The following is a 24,477-nucleotide window of genomic DNA, read 5'->3' as shown; positions in this document are numbered from 1 at the left end:
AGTTTTCTGGGAAGCACACGCATTCTTTATCCTGATCTGGACCGGGATGTCATGGGTGTATACGTTTGGAATTTGTACATTTTACTATGTAGAAATTATACCCTTATTAAAAATAGAACAATTAGTCATGATTATCTGTTCTGCTGTTTCTTTCCCTGATTTCTTGAAGGGTTAGTTCACCAACTGAATGATAATTTTAGAACCCTTCTGATTTCCAGCCTAAAAACTAGGAAAGCATATATTTTATAAATGTTCTAGGAGACTTCCCATGTTTTGTTGTTGGTGTTGTTGATAATGGACGGAATTAGGCATAAAACAGTGAACCTGAATTATTTTTCATATTAACACCGGGCTGGCGGAGTTCTGCTCGTATCAGAATGATTATGTGGCTGTGGTGAGGGCTGACGCCTTACTTGTGAGCTCATCTTTACCCGCGCTTCGTCATTGGACAGCCTTCATCGTGAGGTTATTTCCCCACGATGACTTTGAGTTCGCTTCTGGTGGGAGAATAACCTCGTTGAGTATTGAGACCACTTATCAATGTTATCACCTCTGTTTGACGACACTTCGACCTGAAAATGTGTAGGTTTAAAACTCCATCTGTTCTCTGGAGAGACGCTTTCCTCACCCAGATTGCAGGCAAAGACACAGCCTTTGAGGACACCAGGTTTCTGGCCCTTTGGTTACCAAGCCTGGCATCCTTGGGGGCAGTGCCATGACTTGCTGAATTAGCTCTCTTTTTCTACTCACCCTGGGATTTCCCTAAATGACTATGGCATTTGAAAAGATGTTTATTATTTTTGAAGCAGCATTTCTGGCATTTGGTAGCAGAAGGGATTACAGTTTATTTGGTTCATCGTATACCCAGAAATGGAAACTGGGAGAACATTTTGCATTTCTCAGGATGTGTAGTGACACCTCACAAAAATAATGTATATCGGTGCCTGGGTGGCTCAGTCTGTTAACTGTCTGACTTTGGCTCAGGTTGTGATCTTACAGTTCCTGAGTTTGAGCCCCGTATTGGGCTCTCTTGCTGTCAGCACAGAGCCTGCTTCAGATCCTCTGTCTCCCTCTCTCTCTGCCCTTCCCCACTCTCTCAAAAAATAAATGAACATTTAAAAGAAATAACGTATATCAAACTTGCTAAGGTGTTTCAGTGCAGAGGTATAAAGGGAACAAGTGACATCTTCATTCTTGAATACACCTGTAATTTGTCTTGAGGACAGGATGTAGGATTTGTCTGTAGACCTGTATCTAATCACCTGGGAACTGTTTCTTCTTTCAGTTTTATGAATTTCTTCTTAGTTCAGGGCTTCATATTGTTTATTACCTATAGAATTAATTATTAATCATTATTTACTTGTCTGTTTTTATTATTGCTGTGTTTCTTCTTCTCCTCCCTTCCCTCTTTTCCTCCCCCCTCCCCTTTCCCCACCTTCCCCCCTAGTCCTTCTTCCTCTCCCCATCCCTCTCTTTCTCTTTCTCCTTCTTCTTGTCATGTCTGTAGAATGTAAGTTCCGTGAAGAAGGAACTTTTCTGTGTGCATAGCAGTTAGTACCTGGCACACAGTAGACCATTAAATGGTATTAAATATTATTGAGTGATTGGTTGAAATAATAAATAAATGAATAAAATTATTAAAAAATCAAGATTTTTTTCCTCTCAGTAGATTAAAAAAATTAAAAAAGAATTGCATGTTAGCCTTCTTTCCTAAGGGTCCCATATAATTATTATTTTAAGTAGTACATTTCCATGTTGTAATAACAATTTCTGATAAACTTAGGCAATACTTAAAAATAAAAATGCTGTTGCACAATTACTCCATTTCTTTGTGCAACACAAAGTGATTTCGATCACTATTGTGATATTTACTAATTCACATTGAAATGAGTTTCTATTTTGTTCTATTTTAATTCAGATAAACACCTACTTTATAAAATACTATGAAAATGTTATATATTTAATATCATAATTCTATATTCATATTATACACAGATGAAAGAAGCAGTTGTAAAATAATACCAGCATTCAACTGTGAGTGGTCCATTCTATTGCCCATTATTTTTTACCCATCATCATAGTCACGTCAGTCCCTTTTTGACCTGAAAGATGCTAGTGGGAGGCATCCTGTGGTGTCAGTCCCTGGTGTGGTTCTGTGGGCTTTAGCCTTGTCATGCGTTACTGAGGAGTCCTCGAGATTGTGCACAGTGAAATGGTAGATGACACAAGTTCAGTCTCAAGATGCTTTGGAGGGTGGGAATCAAAACTAGAGTGTGCATTTCAAAGCAGATAAACTGTACACCAGAAACGTAGGCCATGCAACGAGAAGATAGTGTAGTAGGCAAAACTCATAATGCACACACACAGAATAAGAGACACTCTGCAGAGGTATAGTTGAAGCAGAATCAACCCTGTGAATCAAAACCATCACTGCATGTGTAAACAGTTCATAGAAAAAGTGGCAAAAACTATGCAAGAATATGAAATAAATGTGCTATTTAATGTTCAGTTTTGATTCCACATGCTAACTACATCTTGAAATAGTGGAAAAATGCGAAGGGCTATTAAATGGTCCTGGAGAGCAAGAAAATAGGATCCTTGACAGGATTGTTCTAGGGGAGAATTGACATTTTAATTGTTTTCACATATGCCAAAAAATAGAGGAAACATTGTCTTACTCTCTTGTCCATCTCATACCTTTTAAAGAAATATAAGGAAACATTGTTTCTTTTGTCCATTTTTGTAGGTTAAAAGGGAAAACTAGACTGATACTAACAAATAATATAGTTGCATAAAAGAAGTAACCATAAGAAGCCCTTCAATACAGAGAACAAACTGAGGGTTGCTGGAGGGGACGTGGGTCTGGGAATGGGCTAAATGGGTGATGGGCATTAAGGAGGGCACTTTTGGGGATGAGCACTGGGTGTCATATGTAAGTGATGAATCACTGGGTTCTTCTCCTGAAGCCGAGTCTACACTGTATGTTAACTAACTTGAAGTCAAATAAAAATAAGTGAAATAAAATGAAATAAAGTAAAATAAGATGAAAATAAAATCAACACACTTAAAAAAAAAGAAGTATACCTTAGTAGTTAAATTTATTTTAGTTGTTAGAATCAGTTCATTAATATTCTGTGAATTTAGATTTAAGATAACTGTTCAGATTCAGAAAGGACCCTGTGTTCCTCATGTGTCTGGTGCCTGGAATTAACAGTCTTTCTGCATTAATAAATAGCCTGTGACTTTCTTTTCTGTGGGGTGGCAAGAAGGAGATTCACAATGCATGCATCTTCCTTTCTTTAGGAATCAGGCCCTTCCTGGGTCCTCTGATAGAGAACCCCCCCCCCCCCCACTTTGTCCCAGGAGAACCAAGTTTTCTCTACTGTCCTCATTTTAAAATCATGCCTCCCAGTATGACAAGAATGAATGTTTGAAGGTAGCTTTGTGTAGCAATTCTAGTATACTCAGCTACCTGGTTTCTACCATTAAAATAAAGCATATAGATTCTCTTTTATGGTAGAAAATCTGTAAGACATCAACATTCACATTGATCAGTTTTCTGCTTCAGTTTCTGCAAAGAATGAGTTATGCCAGAGAAGATACTTAATTGCTTTACTTCAGCATCTAAGAAGTTATTGCTTTAAATTTTTTTTCTCCTAAGTGTCTACGTTGCACACTTTATGGAGATATTTGAAATACGATGTTGAACTACTGCTTACCAAATTATGGTAAATATAAAATAGAAAATACCATATTTCAATAATCATTACTCAATAAACATAATTAGCAAGAAAAGTCACAATGAAATATTTTATATTTGCAGGCTGCCTTTGAGATATTGAAACATAATTGTGAAACATTTACGAGTCACTGAGTGGCTTGTGGGAAGCATAAGCAAGGAAAAGAAAAACTGATAAAACAATTCCGTGGCTTTGACAGTTTCATGGGGAAGGAGTGGACATGAGTGGCTTTTATGACTACAAGTTAAAGCATTTAAAGTTCTACAAATTGTTTAAAAAATATTTTAATATGTTTTTTTTCTGTTTTGTTGAGACTTCTACAGTCTTGATATAGTCTCATTATTCCAAGCTGTCCAAGGCAATTACATGCAGAATTTGTTTTTTGGTTTTTGGTTTTTTGGATTTTTTTTGTCCTCAACTGTATCTAAGTATTTCTCAGAATTGATGAAGGAATTATGAATTAAATGAAAGGTTAGAAACTTTAGGACTTGATTAAGGCATTGCTAGATAAACATTGGCAAATGATTTTCTTTCCTATGAAATATAAATCTATTTGAAAGCTTTTCTTCTTTTTTTCTTTCTTTCTTTCTTTCTTTCTTTCTTTCTTTCTTTCTTTCTTTCTTTCTTTCTTTCTTGTTAACACCAACATCTGTAATTCAAATGTATCCTCTCTCTTAAAAGCGACAAGACCTTAGTAGAAAGTCAACAGACTGCTGTTGATATGAGCAAATGTCCAAACTTAACTACCTTTCTTTTACCTTTTTAAAAAATTATTTTTATTTAATTTTGGATTAGCATTGAAAATATTCTTTATATTTCAAAATGACTACTTTAAATTTATTCAAATAGAGTCATTCCAAAGGTAAAAAAAAAAAAAAGTAATGATTACAGTTAAACCCTAGGGAAAAAAATAAAGTTATTATCATGTTTTAAATAAAGTCAGCTTTTTGAGACCATTTAATTATGAACAACATTTTGTTATTTTTGTGGGGCATATTGCAGTTATAATTCATGTGCTTTTCTGAAAGGGTTCCCAACACTGAAAACAGTTTCTTGACCATGGAATACTCAACCATGGGAAAAGCAGAGGGAAGCGGTCCCACATGACATCCAAACTATGTCATGTTCAGTAACATCTGGAAGCATTTCTGTTTCTTAGAACTAATTTTATGGTAAGAGTCTTAGCTGGGCATTTTATACCTAAGTAGGTGAGCTTGGGTAACCTGTTCATGCTACGCTAACTGAACTTCATCAGTAAGCTAGTTAGTGGACTAGTCTGTGTAATTTGGTTACCATGGAAATGAGCATATGTATTTTTTGTTATAGAGACTATACACTGTGATCAATAAGACTTTGAAGCATAAAATACATTGTATTAGAATAAAATCCTGTAGAAGTAGACTTCAAAGAGAAAGGAAGGGCATATAATTTCCAACTGTAAATAAAGGGACTTGTTCATGTATTTAAAAATGAATAACAGTATCATATCATTGGGTACAGAGATACCACTAGATCTATTTAAAAGATTGTAACAAACTTATTTAGAATTTTCAGTCTTTGCAGTGCATCAACAATGCATCAGGACAACATTTTTTGAAATTATTTACTCTTCAGATAAATCATTGTAGCTGCCTATTCAAAATATGCAAAAGGTACACAGTTTTCTCAGGATTCTTTTGGGAAGTATTTGGGGCAAATGGTTGAAAACGGTTGCTTTGAAGGATTCTTTCATCACTTGATTGTTCTAGGATAAAGGTTCCAGAAATAATCAACATCAGACCTTTTGAGTATTTACCAAAACTTCCCTTTTTGTGCTGAAAGCTGTTCCCATCCCTGCTGCCCGTGGATCTGCCCCAACTGACTGCAAATCTCCAGCGGTTGTGACCACCCTTGAAATTGAACCACTTGCCCTTCCCCTTGGCTCCCAAGGTCCCAGCTTGCACTCTTTCTAGCCTCCTTATCTATTTGCATGCCTGGTCCCAAGGAAGCTACTGGAAGGTAGGGACCCAGTTCCTGAACAGAGGAGGCCCTGTGCAAGTATCTGCCAGACTCCCCAGACCTGTGTCAGGCCTCACACGCTTACTGACTGTGGGAAGTCCAGAGACGGCACCACTGTGTCGCATGCGGGATCTATAAATAAAGTTTGTAAGTTGTAATTAGATTTTTTGCCAGATATGCGCATTCTACCAAGTGCCCCTCAGCCTTTTTCCGAAAGCATAAAATAGGCATGCCATCCGATCATGTGCGATCTGGTATGGGTTTCGCTGTGTCACTCGTTGGTGAACTTACCTTTTTTTTTTTTCTTTTGTGTGCAACTCGTGGTTCTAAGAACCAGGCATTTGCCCATGATAGGTTTGGCTGGCTGTGGTTTCCCCTGGGCCTTGCTGACTTTACCTCTGTATTCCTGCACTCTTCTTGTACTTCATAATTAAGCCTTATTTCTGTTTCATACATATTTGCTTTTCACAGTCAGAGGCTGGCAGGGTTCCTCATTCGCTGAGGGGGGTTTCCAGCAGCTCCTCCCCTCCTCAGCTGCCACTGTGCTCCTTAGTGTCCTTCCCTAAGGGGTCCTGCATCCTGCATGTCTGCACAGAGAATTCAAAGCTTGTGTCCCGTGGGTTTCGTAATGGCAATGTGTTAGCAGACTTCTGAAGTTTCTTTCCATGTGTTCTGAGACTGCATTAGATTTCATCCTCTTAGAACTTTCTCAGTCCAGAGATTCACTTCTTTTACATTTTTTTAACGTTTATTTATTATTGAGAGGCAGAGAGAGACAGAGCATGAATGGGGAAGGGTCAGAGAGAGAGGGAGACACAGAATCCGAAGCAGGCTTCAGACTCTGAGCTGTCAGCACAGAGCCCGACATGGGGCTCGAACTCACAGACCGTGAGATCAGATGCTCAACGGACTGAGCCACCCAGGCACCCCAGTCCAGAGATTCATTTTAATCTTATAATAATCAAATGGAGGGGCTCCTGGATGGCTCAGAACCACGATCTTATGGTTTGTGAGTTTGAGTCCCACGTCAGGCTCCACACTGACAGTGTGGAGCCTGCTTCTTGGGATTCTCTCTCCCTCTCTATCTCTGCCCGTCCCCTGCTTGTGTTCTCTCTCTCTCTCTCTCTCTCTCTCTCTCTCTCTCTCTCTCAAAATAAATAATGTAAAAAATAATCAAATGGAAAGTAATTTTTCATAATGTTGAAGTTTTCTCTCTTCACATCCCACTCTTAATCCTTCTGAATATGTATGCATTTTACTTTCTTCCTACTTCACATGAAGCTGTGAGTTATGTTGAAGAGAACCAAGATATTTGCTTGGTTTTCTTCCCCTATCAAGTAATCATATATCCATTTTGTGTTTATCTGATCTCCAGGGCAGAAAAGCAAATCACATTTTTTCTTTTTTTCGCAATGTCTATTTTATTACTTGTAGATGCTGAAGCTGTGGTATTTGGAAACAGACAGGTGATGAATAAATGGGCAGATGGCGACCAGTCCTTTAAACTTCCAAAGGATATCTCTATTGGGCCAAAACAATTATGGATGGATCCCACCCTAAATCAGCATATTACTCAACTCTAAGAACCCCCACGGGAACAGAAACATGAACAGTGAAACAAATATTTTTACAGAGCAGAATCTTAGGTATTTGCCAGAAGATGTACTCTTGAAACACCTCTTCATAAAATGTGCTTGGTGAATCTATGGATAGATGTGTCCAGTGAGAGTAATAATACCTCACGTCCTCCGCAGAGCTGTTAGGAGAACCAGATGAGATCCTTGTTATGACAACTCCTTGTAAACTGTGAAACTTTTACGCATATATTGCTATTATTGGAATAGCAATTCCTATATTATTGGCTAGTTTCAAAGTCACCATGTCTGATGACATCTCAGACACAGGAGCCTGGAACACACTAGTCTGGGTGGAGCACAGGCCACACCGAATGGCCCGGCTCTTACAGCAGCCTGCACTAAAGAGCATGTCAGGCTGCAGTGAGGCTTCCAGCTCCAAATGGTTGTGATGAAAGCATTAGAGGGGCGCCTGGGTGGCTCAGTGGGTTAAGCATCCAACTCTTGGTTTCGGTTCAGGGTATGATCTCACGGTTTGTGGGTTTGAGCCACGGGTCCGGCTCTGTGCTGACAGGGTGGAGCCTGCTTGGGATTCTCTCTCTCCCTCTCTCTCCTTCTCTCTCTCTCTCTCTCTCTCTCTCTCTCTCTCCCTCTCTCCCTCTCTCTCTCTCTCTCTCCCTCTCTCTCTCTCCCTCTCTCTCTCTCCCTCTCTGTCTCTCCCCTCTCTGCTCTCTCTTTCAAAATAAATAAACTTGGGGGAAAAAAAGAAATCATTAGACATGGCAAGGGACACAGAGAGGTACACGTGGCTGGAAATACACATGTAGATCATCTTCTTTTTCCTATTGTGCTTTTTCTTTTTCTTTTTTTTAACGTCACTAAAGCAAGTTTTCTTTCTTGTAGTCTGTAGATCTGAATTAGAATGTGGGGCCAAAAAATCATTAATTTTGATTATTACTACAAACAGAATTCATTTCACACTTACTATAGAATTGTCAAAATTGTTATCCTTTATTGGTGACTTTAATTGCTGCTAAATTAGCTTAACTAAATTTTAACTTAAATCTATAATGTGTATTTAGTGCCTCCAGGTAAACACCATCCTCCCATATTGTGGATTATGGGGGGAAAAACCTTGTATTTTAGGTGATATTTGGTATTAAGATTTAAAGGTACATGGAAAAGATAAACATGAATTCAATAAAATGTTCCTTTTGGTCATTTGTTACCTTGTAATAATTCTTTTAAAATTGCATCAGTCTACATGTGTATTTCCAGCCATGTACCTCTCTGTACCTCTCTGTGTCCCTTGCCATGCCTAATGATTTCTTTTTTTCCCCCTAAGTTTATTTATTTATTTTGAAAGAAAGAGCAGAGAGGGGAGAGAGAGAGAGAGAGAGAGAGAGAGAAGGAGAGAGAGGGAGAGAGAGAATCCCAAGCAGCCTCCGCGCTTTCAGCACAGAGCCGGACCCGCAGCTCAAACCCACAAACCGTGAGATCATACCCTGAACGGAAACCAAGAGTTGGATGCTTAACCCACTGAGCCACCCAGGCGCCCCTCTAATGCTTTCGTCACAACCATTTGGAGCTGGAAGCCTCACTGCAGCCTGACATGCTCTTTAGTGCAGGCTGCTGTAAGAGCCGGGCCATTCGGTGTGGCCTGTGCTCCACCCAGACTAGTGTGTTCCAGGCTCCTGTGTCTGAGATGTCATCAGACATGGTGACTTTGGAACTAGCCAGCTCCTAAGCTGAGAGACTAGTTTCCGTGCATCGTGCAGTAGGTGATACAAGGGGCTGGCCTTCCCAAATGTCCAGAATGATCATCATCAGGCTAGCACGTGCCCAGAAGGTGTGCTCCCAAGAGGCACGTTGAATCTGTGCTGCACAGGTGGATGGCGGTGTTGTATTTGTTTACCGATTTACTCATAATAAAAAAGTTCTTGAGAGCACTGATTAAAGCTTGATCAGTCTGTAGGGTACGTCAGTGCTTCTTAGAGTTTCCATTATGACTTTCACTGTTTTCATTACTCTTCATTAAGACTGGAGCCAGGGATTTGTTTGTGGCGTGTGCTTCCGTGAAACTTACTTAGGTTGTAATCCCATCCAAGACGGGTGGACGGAAGATTCAGATGGAAAGTGGCAAGAAAGCCTGAAAGATCCATGGAGGCTTTGGGATGTATTGTACTCACCACTTGTTTTCTACTTTACTGGTTCACTTTCTTCATATAAAAAGAAAGGTGGCTAACTTTACAGATAAATTAAAGTTGATACAAAGTTGGAGTTAAGATTATCACTTTCCCTTTTCATTTAGTATATGTATCAGCCCGTATTTTGAAATTTTACGCAAGATATTTTCTTTTCTTTTGGAAAAATAACCTGGATGGTAATTTTATGGTTTCAGAAGGTTAATGTTATTCCCAGGGTATGTTACTGTTACCCATGAACAACGAAGAGATCTTTTTTTCTCCGTATGTAGGGAAAATTCCATAATGGGCATTCATTACTTTGTGAATAATGGAAAAAAAAAGCATAAAATTTATTTTAAAGAAGAAGACAAAAAGATAATTACTGTAAAATAAAACCATCTTGGGGTGCCTGGGTGGCTCAGTCAGTTAAGCATCTGACTTCGGCTCAGATAATGATCTCACAGTTCCTGAGTTCGAGCCCTGCATGGGGCTCTGTGCTGACAGCTCAGGGCCTGGAGCCTGCTTCGGATTCTGTGTCTTCCTCTCCCTCTCTGCCCCTCTTCTGCTTGTGCTCTGTCTCTGTCTCTCTCTCAAAAATAAATAAACATTGAAAAATTTGTTTAAATAAAACCATCTTGGATTTTTTGAGATGGCTTCACAGACACCAAAACTTGGTCAAAGCAGAAAGTAACATACATTTATTTGATATTTTGTTGATACATTCTTTAATCCCTAATGAGTTATCCCTCATAATTGAAATATCTCTCAGTGGGTCCAATTTAAAAACTGTTTATTGAATATGTCAGGTGTTTATTTGTTACGCCTCAGTGCCTATGCTGGATGGTGTTCAAGATATGAAGATAAAGTATATTACTGTGACAAAAACAAAAAACATAAAACAATACAATACCCAGTTGTTAAATGCGTGTCCATAACAACCAGCCACATTTTAATGGAAAATGATGAGCAACGAGACCAGGTTCAAGTAATGCTGAAAGTATTAAATACAAATTCAAATATCAATAACAAGCCCCAGCTTACTTTTAATATACATCTTTGCTGTGATGGGGATCTAGAAAAACTTGGAGGTACCATCATTGTTATTCAGTTGCACCATGAAAACAGCTGCTTTGACATGTGTATTGCGAACATTTCAAGCAGAAAGAAAATATTTAAAATGGTAAGTTTTAAGAAGGTAAGACAAAAAAAAAAAACCCACACATGTACTTACCTTATTAGTACAGCTGTTTAAACACACAATCATTGTAGCCCCTGCTCACCCCTCCACCCTTGCCCCAGGAGCAAGGATGAGGAAAAAAAAAAAAGAGTGAAAGAAAAAATGTCAAGTCTGTGGTTGTAGATAGTACAGGTTCTAGATATGAAAGTTTTCATCTATTTTTGTATTTTCAAATTACTCCAAAATAAGCATTTATTACTTTACTAAAGGGAAAAATATGAATCAACTTCATTTTTTTTTTTAAGAAAAACATGATTGCTCTAAAACAAACCCAGCTGGGATTAGGGGGAAGGGCCCAGAAGGCAGCTGGTCCCTCTGAAGGAGCTTGTATGGAAAGCTTACCCTCTGGGCTGTGAGGCAGCACAGAAGAAAGTGCCTTCGAGCAGTTTACACTCCGATTGTAAATGTAAAGAGAGAGGACAAACACAACCAGGATATAACATATTGACAATGAGGTAATGGAGAAGAAGCCAAAGAGTATAGTGGTGGTGCAGTAAAAGCCTGCACAGGTCCGACCCCATGTAAAGTGCCTCCATAAAGAGGGGACAGTGATGGTATACTGTTGGTGCTGCCTCATGGCTTAAGAGACTCTATAGAGAACACTAACTTGGTAAATGTAGCTTCCTAGTCACACTGCTTTGGACGAATCCCAGAATTTCAGCTGGGGCATAACAGGATCAGATTGATGAGCCAGAGCGTTAAAGGCAGAGTGCATATTGGAAAGAAGAGACCCAGCAGTGGAGGACACTCAGGGAGGTCTGGTGACAACAGTCTCTTTATCCTGTCCCCATACATGATAAAAACAGCTCCAGCTGACTGAGCACCCACGACATGCCAAGGGCCATGCCAGGTTCTCTATTTACGGTCAGGGGTGTTAATCTAAGAAAGCTGAGCTCTGCTCTCACGAGGCACAGGCTGAGATGGGGCCCAAGCGTGTCGCCTGGGTCCAGTGCCCACTTGCCCGGTCAACGCCCCAACATGCCCATTTTCCTGGGGAGCTTGGTTGCTTTTAACCATCCTAGTTTGATATTGCTTGTGACTTTTGTGGTTAATGTGAGGAAAAGTTCAATCATCCTGGTCCTTACCGCCGAGACTTCCATCCTTTGCTCTTAGGTTGTGGTTATTGTCTTACTTTCCAAATCAAGAACATGACTTGGCCTTTATCCCAGCAAAACTCATTTAGTTCAGATAGATTTGTCTTGCTACATATTTTTTTTTCCAGAGGAAATAAGAAAAGTTTCGATTTATTTGTGGTATTGAGAGCCCAAGTTATAAGAGGGATGTTTAATCTCCTTGCAACATAGATAATTACAATTTTCCTCCTTTTTGATCTGCATGATAATTTAAGTGACTGAGGGCTGCATTTTGCTCATCAGAACTGCGGTCTTTCTGTGCCTGTCTGAGGCAAATTGTTTTGTAATTGTCAAGGAGGTTTATTTTGAAATTGTTAAAGATAAATTGCTGTAACCTGATTGCTAATCCATTATGCTTATATTTAATTACAAATTATACATAGATAATAATTAACAGGTTAATCTATTCTTTACATGATGATAAGATAATGTGAAGTTACTTTGATTATCATTAGTATATTGTCATTATTCTGTAAGGGGGAAGGGCCACCATTTCATGCTTCCATTTTTGATAGTTGCCATTGATCTGTAAGCAATACTAATCTTTTTTTTTTTATGAAATTTATTGACAAATTGGTTTCCATACAACACCCAGTGCTCATCCCAAAAGGTGCCCTCCTCAATACCCATCACCCACCCTCTCCTCCCTCCCACCCCCCATCAACCCTCAGTTTGTTCTCAGTTTTTAACAGTCTCTTATGCTTTGGCTCTCTCCCATTCTAACCTCTTTTTTTTTTTTTTTCCTTCCCCTCCCCCATGGGTTCCTGTTAAGTTTCTCAGGATCCACATAAGAGTGAAACCATATGGTATCTGTCTTTCTCTGTATGGCTTATTTCACTTAGCATCACACTCTCCAGTTCCATCCACGTTGCTACAAAAGGCCATATTTCATTTTTTCTCATTGCCACGTAATATTCCATTGTGTATATAAACCACAATTTCTTTATCCATTCATCAGTTGATGGACATTTAGGCTCTTTCCATACTTTGGCTATTGTTGAGAGTGCTGCTATGAACATTGGGGTACAGGTGGCCCTATGCATCAGTACTCCTGTATCCCTTGGATAAATTCCTAGCAGTGCTATTGCTGGGTCATAGGGTAGGTCTATTTTTAATTTTCTGAGGAACCTCCACACTGCTTTCCAGAGCGGCTGCACCAATTTGCATTCCCACCAACAGTGCAAGAGGGTTCCCGTTTCTCCACATCCTCTCCAGCATCTATAGTCTCCTGATTTGTTCATTTTGGCCACTCTGACTGGCGTGAGGTGATACCTGAGTGTGGTTTTGATTTGTATTTCCCTGATAAGGAGCGACGCTGAAGATCTTTTCATGTGCCTGTTGGCCATCCGGATGTCTTCTTTAGAGAAGTGTCTATTCATGTTTTCTGCCCATTTCTTCACTGGGTTATTTGTTTTTTGGGTGTGGAGTTTGGTGAGCTCTTTATAGATTTTGGATACTAGCCCTTTGTCCGATATGTCATTTGCGAATATCTTTTCCCATTCCGTTGGTTGCCTTTTAGTTTTGTTGGTTGTTTCCTTTGCTGTGCAGAAGCTTTTTATCTTCATAAGGTCCCAGTAATTCACTTTTGCTTTTAATTCCCTTGCCTTTGGGGATGTGTCGAGTAAGAGATTGCTACGGCTGAGGTCAGAGAGGTCTTTTCCTGCTTTCTCCTCTAAGGTTTTGATGGTTTCCTGTCTCACATTTAGGTCCTTTATCCATTTTGAGTTTATTTTTGTGAATGGTGTGAGAAAGTGGTCTAGTTTCAACCTTCTGCATGTTGCTTTCCAGTTCTCCCAGCACCATTTGTTAAAGAGGCTGTCTTTTTTCCATTGGATGTTCTTTCCTGCTTTGTCAAAGATGAGTTGGCCATACGTTTGTGGGTCTAGTTCTGGGGTTTCTATTCTATTCCATTGGTCTATGTGTCTGTTTTTGTGCCAGCAATACTAATCTTTATACCAGTGACAACTCTAACCTCAGTTTAATGGATGCCACTGTATGTTTACTTTACGTTTCTATTAAAATGTCCCTCTTTACTAAGACAGCAAAATGAATAAATCATATCCTTCTTCCACTTGGACATAGTTGCTTTAATGCATATATCACACTGCACAAGTTACATTTATATATGACTGTTAGATTACTAGAGCATTGATATCAGGATTATGTCTGCATCACTGGGATCTACCACAGTGCCTATGCCATGAATATAAGGCACCCAGCAAGTGCTTATTGAACTAAACTTAATTCTATAAATAATCAAGAGCACTTCTTTTGATTGCAAGCTTTAGCATTCCAGATGTTTTTTGGCTTACTCCCCCTTCTGCCCCCACCCCCGCCCCGCCTCTGTTTCTCTGTCTCTATGTGTCTTTCTTTCTCTCTTTCTCCTTCAAGCACATTTGACTTTTACAGAGCTTCTCTATCTGTGCCAGGAAAAACAGTCATTCATTTACTTGATTAGAAATCCTGTTTGCCTCTTGATGCTAGATTTAATATGCAGAAGCTGTAAAATTAAAGCTTAGCTCATAGCCCCTCATGGTGATTTCCGTTCCTGATAGCTGTGACTTTTCCCTGCTCTAACCCATGATCACATTGGAAGTGTTACACAGTGCGTCTTTCCCTTCTTCTGAGACTCCCGGGACACTCACTCACCATCTAGACATGACAATGGGGTGATGTTACTGAGGCAGTGGTGTCCTTAGATTTAAAATTTTAAAAGACCAGTATCCTCTGTCATAATCCCTTTGCCGCCTCCATGAACATCTAGAAACAGATTTCTTTTTTTTTTTTCAACGTTTATTTATTTTTTGGGACAGAGAGAGACAGAGCATGAACGGGGGAGGGGCAGAGAGAGAGGGAGACACAGAATCGGAAACAGGCTCCAGGCTCTGAGCCATCAGCCCAGAGCCCGATGCGGGGCTTGAACTCACGGACCGCGAGATCGTGACCTGGCTGAAGTCGGACGCTTAACCGACTGTGCCACCCAGGCGCCCCTAGAAACAGATTTCTTACAGTCAGAACATTACCATGGTTTCTCACAGATTGAATTATAGTAGGTATATTTAAATTTTATTTTATTTTTTGAAATAGAAACATCTCCTTTTAACATGCTGACTATTGAGAAGCAAGAACTTCTGAGATACTGATATCAGGATATTATCAAATCTGAATTACTTAAAATGCTTTATCACTAAAGTGATTCTTTGCATTATTATGACACTCCCCAAATACACATCTTCTTAATTTTGTTTTCTGAACTCCTGTACAACTTTCTCCCTTATCACCCAGTGGATAAAGAGTCAGGTCAACTAATTGTGAGACTTGACCACTCTGGTCCCTATGTGACATTGAATTAGTTACTTAACCTCTCTCTCTACTTCTGTAATATTGGAGATATTAATACTGAGATTATAAGGTGTATGTGATAATTAAGTTAACAAAGCTAATGAAGTAGTAAGTGTATTTCCCCTGGAATGAGGCCACAGAAACAATTGTTAACATTTTTTGAGCATTTATTGTTCCATCTGATTATTATTTGTATTTGCACACTTAAAAAACTTGGCGATATGGATATGAGAAGAATGGGGTTCCGATAGGTTTGAAAAATAATTTTGCAAACACCAGTGTGCAGCACGCTACATGATTCTGGGGAGACTGAGTATATATCAATGGGATAAGTGAATGGAGCCAGAGAAGTTTTAAGAATGTGGGATTGGTACGTAGATCGCAGAAGAGTTCAGTGCAACCGGCCACCTGCTGATGGGAGACACTTGATGCAAGAGGAAATGGATTCATTTGGTGGAGGACACAAGTCAGACGGTCCATGTCGATTTTAGGCGTGCCGACCTATTTATTGTGATTGAATATTAATTTTGCTTCAGAGTATCACCTGGGCTCAACGTGGTTATATAATTATTATCTGATAAAAAGGGAACATAATTTTTACTACAGGTTAAGAAAGGCATTTATGTGGTGGGTCTTGAAACGGAAAATAACTCAGAAAATATTCTGGCAATACTTTTATAGCAAGTGCTCAAAATTTGTCATATGGCTGGCTTTCTTTTTCTTAATCATTTATGAAGCTGACTACCGTGATATTAAAATTTAAATTAATTACATCTTTTTTTTACTTGTGATTTATGTTCTGTCTCCTGGATCCAGAAGCAAGTGGTATTCTAAATATTTTTACCTGGTAACATTTTCACAAATACCGTTCCTTATCAGTAGCGGCTATGGTTAAAGTCTTTCAGGGGCAGGACAGCAATCCACGTAGTGATACGCTCAGCAGTTGACTTTGTTCGTTCACTAATTGACAGGGTAAAGGCACATCAGGTAATATTTTGTGTGCAGTAGGTATCCTGTGTTCTGTGCCCAGGTGGGCATAAATACTCAGTTTTAGCAGCAAAACTGCATTAAAGCTCCAACTACTTCAATCAATGGAGATTTCTAAAGATTTTAGGATATTGGTGGTGGGTTATGTTTGCATGACTTTTCTGAGGTTTATTTTGATTTATAAAAAAATTCTTTGCTTTACAGGATAGCTAGCTAGCTTAATTAGTATTTCTTTCCACTGGAATGGTGGAAGCCCTTTGTGTTCACAGGGAGTTTATGGGTCTTACTGCTTGTGAGAGGGATAACTCTTTAGAACGGCTGCCCTCTGGGAGAGGGAAAGCATAAACAGAGATCCTGAGTGATAGAGCATTGCTAAATCCACACATCAATCTCACGAGTAACTGTTGGATTTGTCAGTGAAAAATGATTATGCCATTTAAGGAAAGCCTTCAGGAATAACCTTGTTCTTCCAACAGTAGTCAACTCTTTTGGGTGGGAAAGTGCTACATTCTTTCACAGATGGGGTTTTTATTCGTTTATTTATTTGTGGGGGGAGGGAAAGGGATTCTGGGAGCTAGGAATCAATCATCCACAAAGAATTCCTTACAGTTTTGTGATACGGTACCTATCTTTACTGTTTACCTCAGAGGCTGATGAAACTCTGAAGCTTTTCTAGCTTTTGCCACATAGAATGGCTGCATTTTCATGCATTTTATCTTTACATATAGCTAGAATGTATAGCAAAATAGTAACTTAAAGGATTATTGTTCTTGCTGCCGAATTTAATATTGTTGGCAGACACGTAAGGTACTATTTTAAAAACAACCAAAAGTTTTTGGAGACCCAGGGTACACCCAACACTGTGATAAGTTTTGTTTCAAGACTTGAGATTTTAAAAGCTTAAGATAAACACAAACCATGTAACCATAAAGTCAGACTCCTTAACAAAATGCAAAGAAAATGGAACATACTAGCTTGTGACTCTTGTTTTAAGAGGATAAAGCACTGCAGACATTGTTATGTAAATTTGAACTTGAACCTAGTCCTGGAAATAGATTTTGATTCATAACTCATCTTTCCTTTCAGGGATCCTTGCAGTATCTATATAACAGGATAAACCATATGAAAACAAAAATACAGAAACCGTAATCAGGATCTGTTATCCTCAGAATTCTTAATTTCTGAAGCTAGCATAGCCAGATGATACAGAAAATGTAGTCAGCTTGGGTGTGTTTGAAGTCCTATGGATATGCGTTTTTATTCCAGTGTATTTTGTTTTAAAACATTAAAGCTGAGTTTTACAAGTTTTGAGATCTGTAAAGCTGTTAGAACTTTGTAGAAGGACAAGAAGACTTCCTTGTACGAGGCCAGTGTTCATGAGTAGTTTTGAAGTTCTGCGCCTCAGTGCTGTCTTCACAGATTGTATGTAATGTGTGAAATGCTAAATAATGCCATCAGAGCGGTTCATATGTTTATTTATGTTTTACAGGTAGGAGATTTAACCACAAGGAATTTAAGTGACTTGACTACAGTGGTTAGCACTCTGTGTTTAGAAATAAACGATTCAAATTTTTATTCATGTCTGTTTAAACTTTTTGTTTTTACAACCCTTTGTGAGTGAGGTCATCTGCTAACATGATTTTTCCCCTCTGAGTTTTTTGGCCACCCTCTCGTAAATGTATTCTGAATGTAAATTGAATGAAAAGCATGGATAGTTCAGTTAAACTCATTTCCTTTATTTTACTCACCTCTTACCTGTTGGAAAAACCTCTTGAAATCCAAGTTTAAGAATTATCTTTGTATATGAAGATGTATGAAATGTCATATAAGGAGTTCCTCAGCAAAATTGGAGATCTGCTTCCTTTTCTTGTTTGGTCCAAGACACTGGTGAGTTAGGCATTTCCACTTTTTCATTAATTACCATAAAACTGCCTTGAATGTTTTACTATTCATTCTAAGTTAAATAATCTTTCAAAATCTCTCTTTAAAAGTAAATCACTTATAAATGAATCTAAGCATCTCTTTTGCCTTTCGCTTAACCTCTTCTATCTCAAATGCTTGGTATTCTTTTGGGGAAAGAAAATCAAATTTATATTAGTTTCACTCCTCTTATTAATATACTTAATCTTCTATTAGCCTTTGTGACAGTGTCTTAACTTAGTGTGGCACCTTTATTGAACCTGCCTTGACTCCTTGGCTCTCTCGGAGAAGAGCCGTTGCTGGCATTGACTTCATCTTTGCACCCAAGGAACATGGAATATTAGTGTTTCCTTAGTTCAGCACGTATGTCTTTAGTGCATGTAACTGGTAACATGTGTCTCAGAGTTTGGGGGGGGGGGCGGTGGGGGACTCTGAAGAAACAGGAGAAGCTGTGCACTCGGCAAGCCCTCAGGAGTCTGGAGCAGATGTAATGCTAATCTGAGTCTCAGCTTTATCAACTTGCTGAGATATATTACCTTTCTCTTTGCCGTTTGAATGCTCCCAAATATAAAGAGCACCACCAAAAGGTTTCTGTGGGAAAGCCCCCAGTACCTTACTTTATTTATTGCCTGGACACAATGCTTTTCCTGACATGTAGTGTGGGGCATCCTAGAGACTTTTCTCGTCTTTGTCTGCTGTTGTCACCATCCTAGAACTTTGTCACTCCAGGCTGGATTTGGTTATAGCTAAATTGCCCCCAATGCTCAGCCTCTCCCAATTTTTTTTTTATTCCCAGATTTTCCAAACTACCCTCTGACATGATAGTGCCTGTCCTTTGGAAGTACAGCGTCCCCCAGCTGACCATTACGTAAAGTACAGATTCTTTAGCCTGCCTCACACATATCTGAACATATGTGGAAAGGAGGTATATCATACAAAGGGAATTGTCCAAAATGAAGGCTGTATTTAATTAATTCAGCAGTTTATGGAGAATATGTTACCAGATATTGCCTGTCTAGGTGATTACTGGGTATATAGATAGTTAACATACAGCATACCTTTAAGGAGCTTAGAGCCTGGTAGGGAAGAAAGACAGGTAAACAAATAATTATGACATAAGCCAAATAGCTCTGTATATGTGTGTGTGTGTGCATGTAAACATCTGTTTGTGTGCACACACACCTACAACTGTGTGTGTGAATGTGTGTGTGTTGGGGGCGGGGAGGGTGGTTTGCCCAGAGAAGAAAGTATGGCATATCCCACTGCAGGGACTAGAAGTCACTAGGGAAATTGGATCCTGAAGGACAACTGTTAACTATTTGCTAAGGGTGGTAGACAGAAGATTCCAAAGGACATTCCTAGGTGGAGGAATGAGCACGTTTAGCGTTAGACCCTTGAAACTGAGTGAGGGCTTTGATAGAATTGAAATCACGGGTTTGGAGAAGGAGAGAGAGGGAAATGGCCTAGGAGGACAGGCTTTGGCTCCCAATGTAAGAGGGAGAGAGCTTCAGGACAAAGCGCTCCTGAAATGGAAGAGACCCGGAGAATGGTCGGTCTGGAGTCTTCCAGTGATCATGGTTCACTGCGGGGATCCAGTCAGAGTTAGAACAAGCAAGATCGGAATCTACTGTGCAGAGCATAAAGCTGAAGGTCAGAAGGCAGGGTCCTGATGAAGGAGTGATCCCAAGGAGACCATGGCTAGCACTGGACTCGGAGAAGGAAGAAATAAGGAAGTTGGGGTCAGGGTGGAGGTCAGTCAGAGGTTTATGGCACAGGTATGGCCTGTGTCCTAGGAGAAGGGTCACTGTTCATTTGCTATGCCAAAGAAGAATGGGGTTTTATTTATTTAATTTATTTATTTAAAAAAATTTAATGTTTATTTATTTATTTTTGAGAGAGAGAGAGAGAGAGAGAGAGAGAGAGAGAGAGACAGAGCACAAGCAGGGGAGGAGCAGAGAGAGAGGGAGACACAGAATCCGAAACAGGCTCCAGGCTCCGAGCTGTCAGCACAGAGCCCGATGCGGGGCTCGAACTCACAAACCATGAGATCATGAAGCTGAGCCAAAGCTGGAAGCTCAACTGACTGAGCCACCCAGGTGCCTCAAGAAGAATGGCGTTTTAAACCAGAATCTGGAACATATGATTCTGAGAGACAGGAGAAGTTGTTATCTACAGTGCTGATTGAAAGATCATATGTGGGTAAATAAGCTTTTTGAATAAGAATGGATGGCAAGGACACTTTTTAGCCTCACAGTGTTTAACTTACTTCTGTGTTAGCCTTGAACTTTTGCAGCTTAAGTTCATTTACTTTTGGTAGAATTTGTTTTCCGTTTTCTAAGAAAAATAGAACATAAATTAGAATTAAATAGGTGGGTTTTTTTTTTTGGAGGTAAAATGGCTCAGAACTTTTGCATTTTGATGAGTTTACATGAACGAAATACAATCAAATGAACAGCTCTTAAAATACACTGTGTGTGAAAAATCAAATCAAGAATGCTTAGAGCAAAACATTTAAGGCTCTATTATATTGAAACCATTTGAAAAAAATATTCTGAATGATGAACAAATAGAACATGTAATCAGGTTTTATAATTTAAAACTGACATCTCTTTTTTTCCATGGATGTATTACTTTCTCATTCTATACACAACTTTCTTAAATACATTGTCCTCAAAGTAAAGTCGTAATAGTGTAGTTATTTTGATTATTTAAAAATAGTTATGCTTTGTTTAAATATGTTAAAATAAGTTAAAATAGAAAGTTTTAGTCTTTAAGTTTATTTATTTGGGGGGAGAGAGAGAGAGCGAGAGAAAGAGAGAGAGAGAGAGAGAGAGAGAGAGAGAGAGAGAGAGAAAGCGCACAAAGGAGGGAGGGGCAGAGAGAGGGACAGAAAGAATCCCAAGCAGGATCTGCACAATCAACACAGAGCCCAATGTTGGGCTCAATCCCACGAACCATGAAATCTTGATCTGAGCTGAAATCAAGAGTCAGAGACTCAAATGACTGAGCCAATCAGGCACCCTGAAATTAGAGAATTTTTAAAGTATAATGAAGACCAACCACACTTATGTATACATACAAGAGATAGGTAGTATTAAACTTTTGTTGAAGAACTCTTTAGACCTTTTTAGGTGTGCACTTATAGGCACACACATACATACACACACACACACACACACACACACACACCTTTTATATAATTTATAGCTTTATTCAAAAAAAGAGGCTTAAACTCTGCATACTGTTTTGTAGATGTTTTTCACTTAATAACATTAACATTTGGGTTTTAAGATTACCATTTTTAATGGCTACGTAGTATTTCATTTGACTAAGTATTTCCTCTGGATAAATCCTTCTGAATTAAATTGCTAGTTTAAAGAACACGGATTTATGGATGGGATATATCCTACCAGCAGTACCTGGGGATGCATGTTTGTAGACCTTCATAAACACTGATATTAATTTCTTTTTTGCCAATTTTATTTTTATTTTTTAAGTTTATTTATTTATTTTGAGAGAGACAGACACTGGGGGAGAGGGGCAGAGAGAGAGAGGGAGAGAGAGAACCCCAAGTAAGCTCCACGCTGCCAGCACAGACCCCAACATGGGGCCCAAACCCATGAACTGTGAGATCATGACCTGAGCCAAAACCAGGAGTCTGTCGCTTAACTGACTGAGCCACCCAGGCGCCCCAAGTCTGTGCCAATTTTAGAAGTCCAACTGATATCTTATTATCTTCTAAGAGATTTGATTGAATTTTTCTCCAAATTATTGGTCCTCTATTTTTCTAGGGTTGTATGTTGATAGTTATTTTTTTTATGGTTATCTTTTTCATGTTAGTTTATAAAAGCCTTTTCTGGATTCAAGCTATAGCTCTGTCTTTTTGGTTATGACTATTTTTTTTACTTGGTGATTCACCTTTTTATTTGTATAGATGGGTTTGTGTGTGTGTTGGCACACTAAAATTTTAAAGATTTAGGTAGTCAAATCTGTCATCATTTTTTTCTATGTTTTATCTTTAAGGTCATACTTAGAAATGAATGGCATTTATTTTTGCCACTTTTCCTTTACTTGGAAGTAAGAGACTGAGCCCACAAACCGATGGTAAATCTTCAGCCAGTAAAATACCAGGAGGGCTATCAAATTCTGTCTAAACTCTCCTCTCATTCAAAATATGCAATCAATTGTCCCTTTTTTAAAGGAAATAAATGATTATCTAGTAAAGTCTGTGAGGTCTGAAATTTAATCTAAATGTTTAACATTGGGTAATGTTGATTCTCTACCTAAGAGCTTTACCTTTATTCACATTAGTGGATACATGTCTCTAGTATGGATTGGATTTGTCTTCCTCACATCCTGTTTCTTTGCTTATTTTTCAGTGTTTTTGGATAGTGTGCCCTTTTAGATTTGAGTTTTATTAATAATTCTGTGTCACTCTCCAAGGATTTCTGGCCTGATCTCTCTTTCCTATTGTCTTGTAAGAGTGAGTCCGCAGAGGGTCCGCACAGGCAGAGGTGTGTGGGTGAGGGAGATCACTATACGCGGAAAGTGGAAAGGAGGATATGGTTACTGCAGAGAGGATGAAAAATGTAGAGTAAGGACTGAGGCCGAAGAAGCAAGTAAGGTCCAAGTGATTCATAGTCTCATAAAGCCGATAGGGAGGTTGAACTTCATTATAAAGGCAGTGGAACCAAGAAAGGCTTTTACCAAAGGAAGAGACACAGTCAAGATTCATGTTTTATGGGTACGGTGTACAGAACTGAATGGAGCCGAGTGGAGAGTATTATGGGTCTGGAAGGCCCAGATCATGGGCAGATATTACACACACACACACACACACACACACACTCACACTCAGTGGCGGGGGGGGCAGGAATGGAATTTGTGGAGCAGGGGATTTTACTCTATTAAAATGTGGAAACATTGAGATCACTTGAATTAGTACTAAAAACATGTATAACTCATTTAATTCAAATCACTGAGATTAAAGAAAAAGAATAAAAATTTTATGACAAAAAGATAGCAGAAGAACAAACCTAATAGGTAAGCTGGGGCTAGTTGGAAAGCATCACAATGAGGAATTTGAAGAGACAGACAAATTGGAATGAAGTTTGACCCTCAAGGAAGGAGACAGATCTCTAAGCACGGCAGGCTAGAGGTCCACAGGCTGCCAGAAAAGCTGGAAAGATCTCCAGCTCAGGAGCTTGTCGTGCGATTGTTAGGAATAGAGACAGAGGCGGCCTTGCTGGACCCGAGAAGCAGGGTCAGCCCGGTGAGAAGCGTGCAGGCACCAAGAGTAATGGTGTCCAGGACTTGACTTTACGGTAGGCTGCATTTCGTTTTGCAGAACCTCTCACGTGGATGAGCGATTCAGAGCCCCGTGGCTCAGTACTCATTCTCTGTTTTGGAGGCTGCCTGTATTCATAAAACAGTACAAACATGGAATAAGAAACTGTCAGAAGACAAAAGAAATATTTGTGAATACAGTTAACAGAGATGATTTTGAGAAAGGCCGGCAACAAAAGGACAATGTGTGAGACCTTCCATACTGTTTATGTCTCACAACTCAGATTTCAATGACACATTTTTATTGCGTTTTATTGAAAGGGCATAGCTCTATTCATAAAGAGGTTGACGTACAGTTAACAAATGCCAAGGACAAATATGTGGGGCAAGGGTGACAGCATCATGTGTTGTGTTGTTTTGTTTTGTTTTGTTTTATCTTGTTTTAGGTCACACGGTTTTGTGAGACCAGTTGCACAGCCAACTGCAGTATGGTAGGTTTTCCATAACTTTTTTTTTTTAATAAATGGATGGGCAATATATGTCTGTGTAATGAATATTTAATTCATGATTTCCTGATGGATTTTACTGAAAGACCTGGTGAGATTCCTGTAATGCTTTCTTTTCAATAGAATTAATTAAATAATGGTTTCCTTTCCAGGTAGGGCATTTTGCAGTTAAATAAGGACACACTGAAAGGAATACTTCAGTACCCCTTATACTGTAAAAAACTGGTATTTTTCCTAATGTAGATGTTGCAGTCACTCTACCTGGGGACACAGTCACAGATGTCTGTGTACATATGGCTCATCAAGGTAGTAATGTGGATGCTTTGACAAGTGTGCCTTTCTATTATCCTCATTCTACAGATGACAATGTTGAAGCAAGAGGAGGTTACATAGCTCATCCTGGATCACAAAGCAAATTAATGTCAGAGCTTGGTTTCAAGTCTTGTAGAAGTCTTGGATATGTTTCATGTAGCCACAGATTCTTTTCCATGAGTATTAAGTGTTCATTCTGCAGTAATCTATAAATGCAATAAATACAGTATATATTTACAGTATATACAGTATATAT

The 24,477-nt window shown here is 39.1% G+C and overlaps 1 protein-coding gene across 3 annotated transcripts in view; it reads left to right on the top strand.

Moving 5' to 3' along the window:
• The window catches only part of PRKN (parkin RBR E3 ubiquitin protein ligase), a 1,353,288-nt gene that overhangs the window by 129,696 nt on the left and 1,199,115 nt on the right, over positions 1–24,477 (top strand). The window lies entirely within an intron of this gene.

This window comes from Prionailurus viverrinus, chromosome B2, assembly GCF_022837055.1.
Source record: "Prionailurus viverrinus isolate Anna chromosome B2, UM_Priviv_1.0, whole genome shotgun sequence".
Taxonomy (NCBI): Eukaryota; Metazoa; Chordata; class Mammalia; order Carnivora; family Felidae; genus Prionailurus; species Prionailurus viverrinus.
The sequence above is the reverse complement of the archived record's forward strand: the minus strand, read 5'-3'. Positions and strand labels throughout refer to the sequence as shown.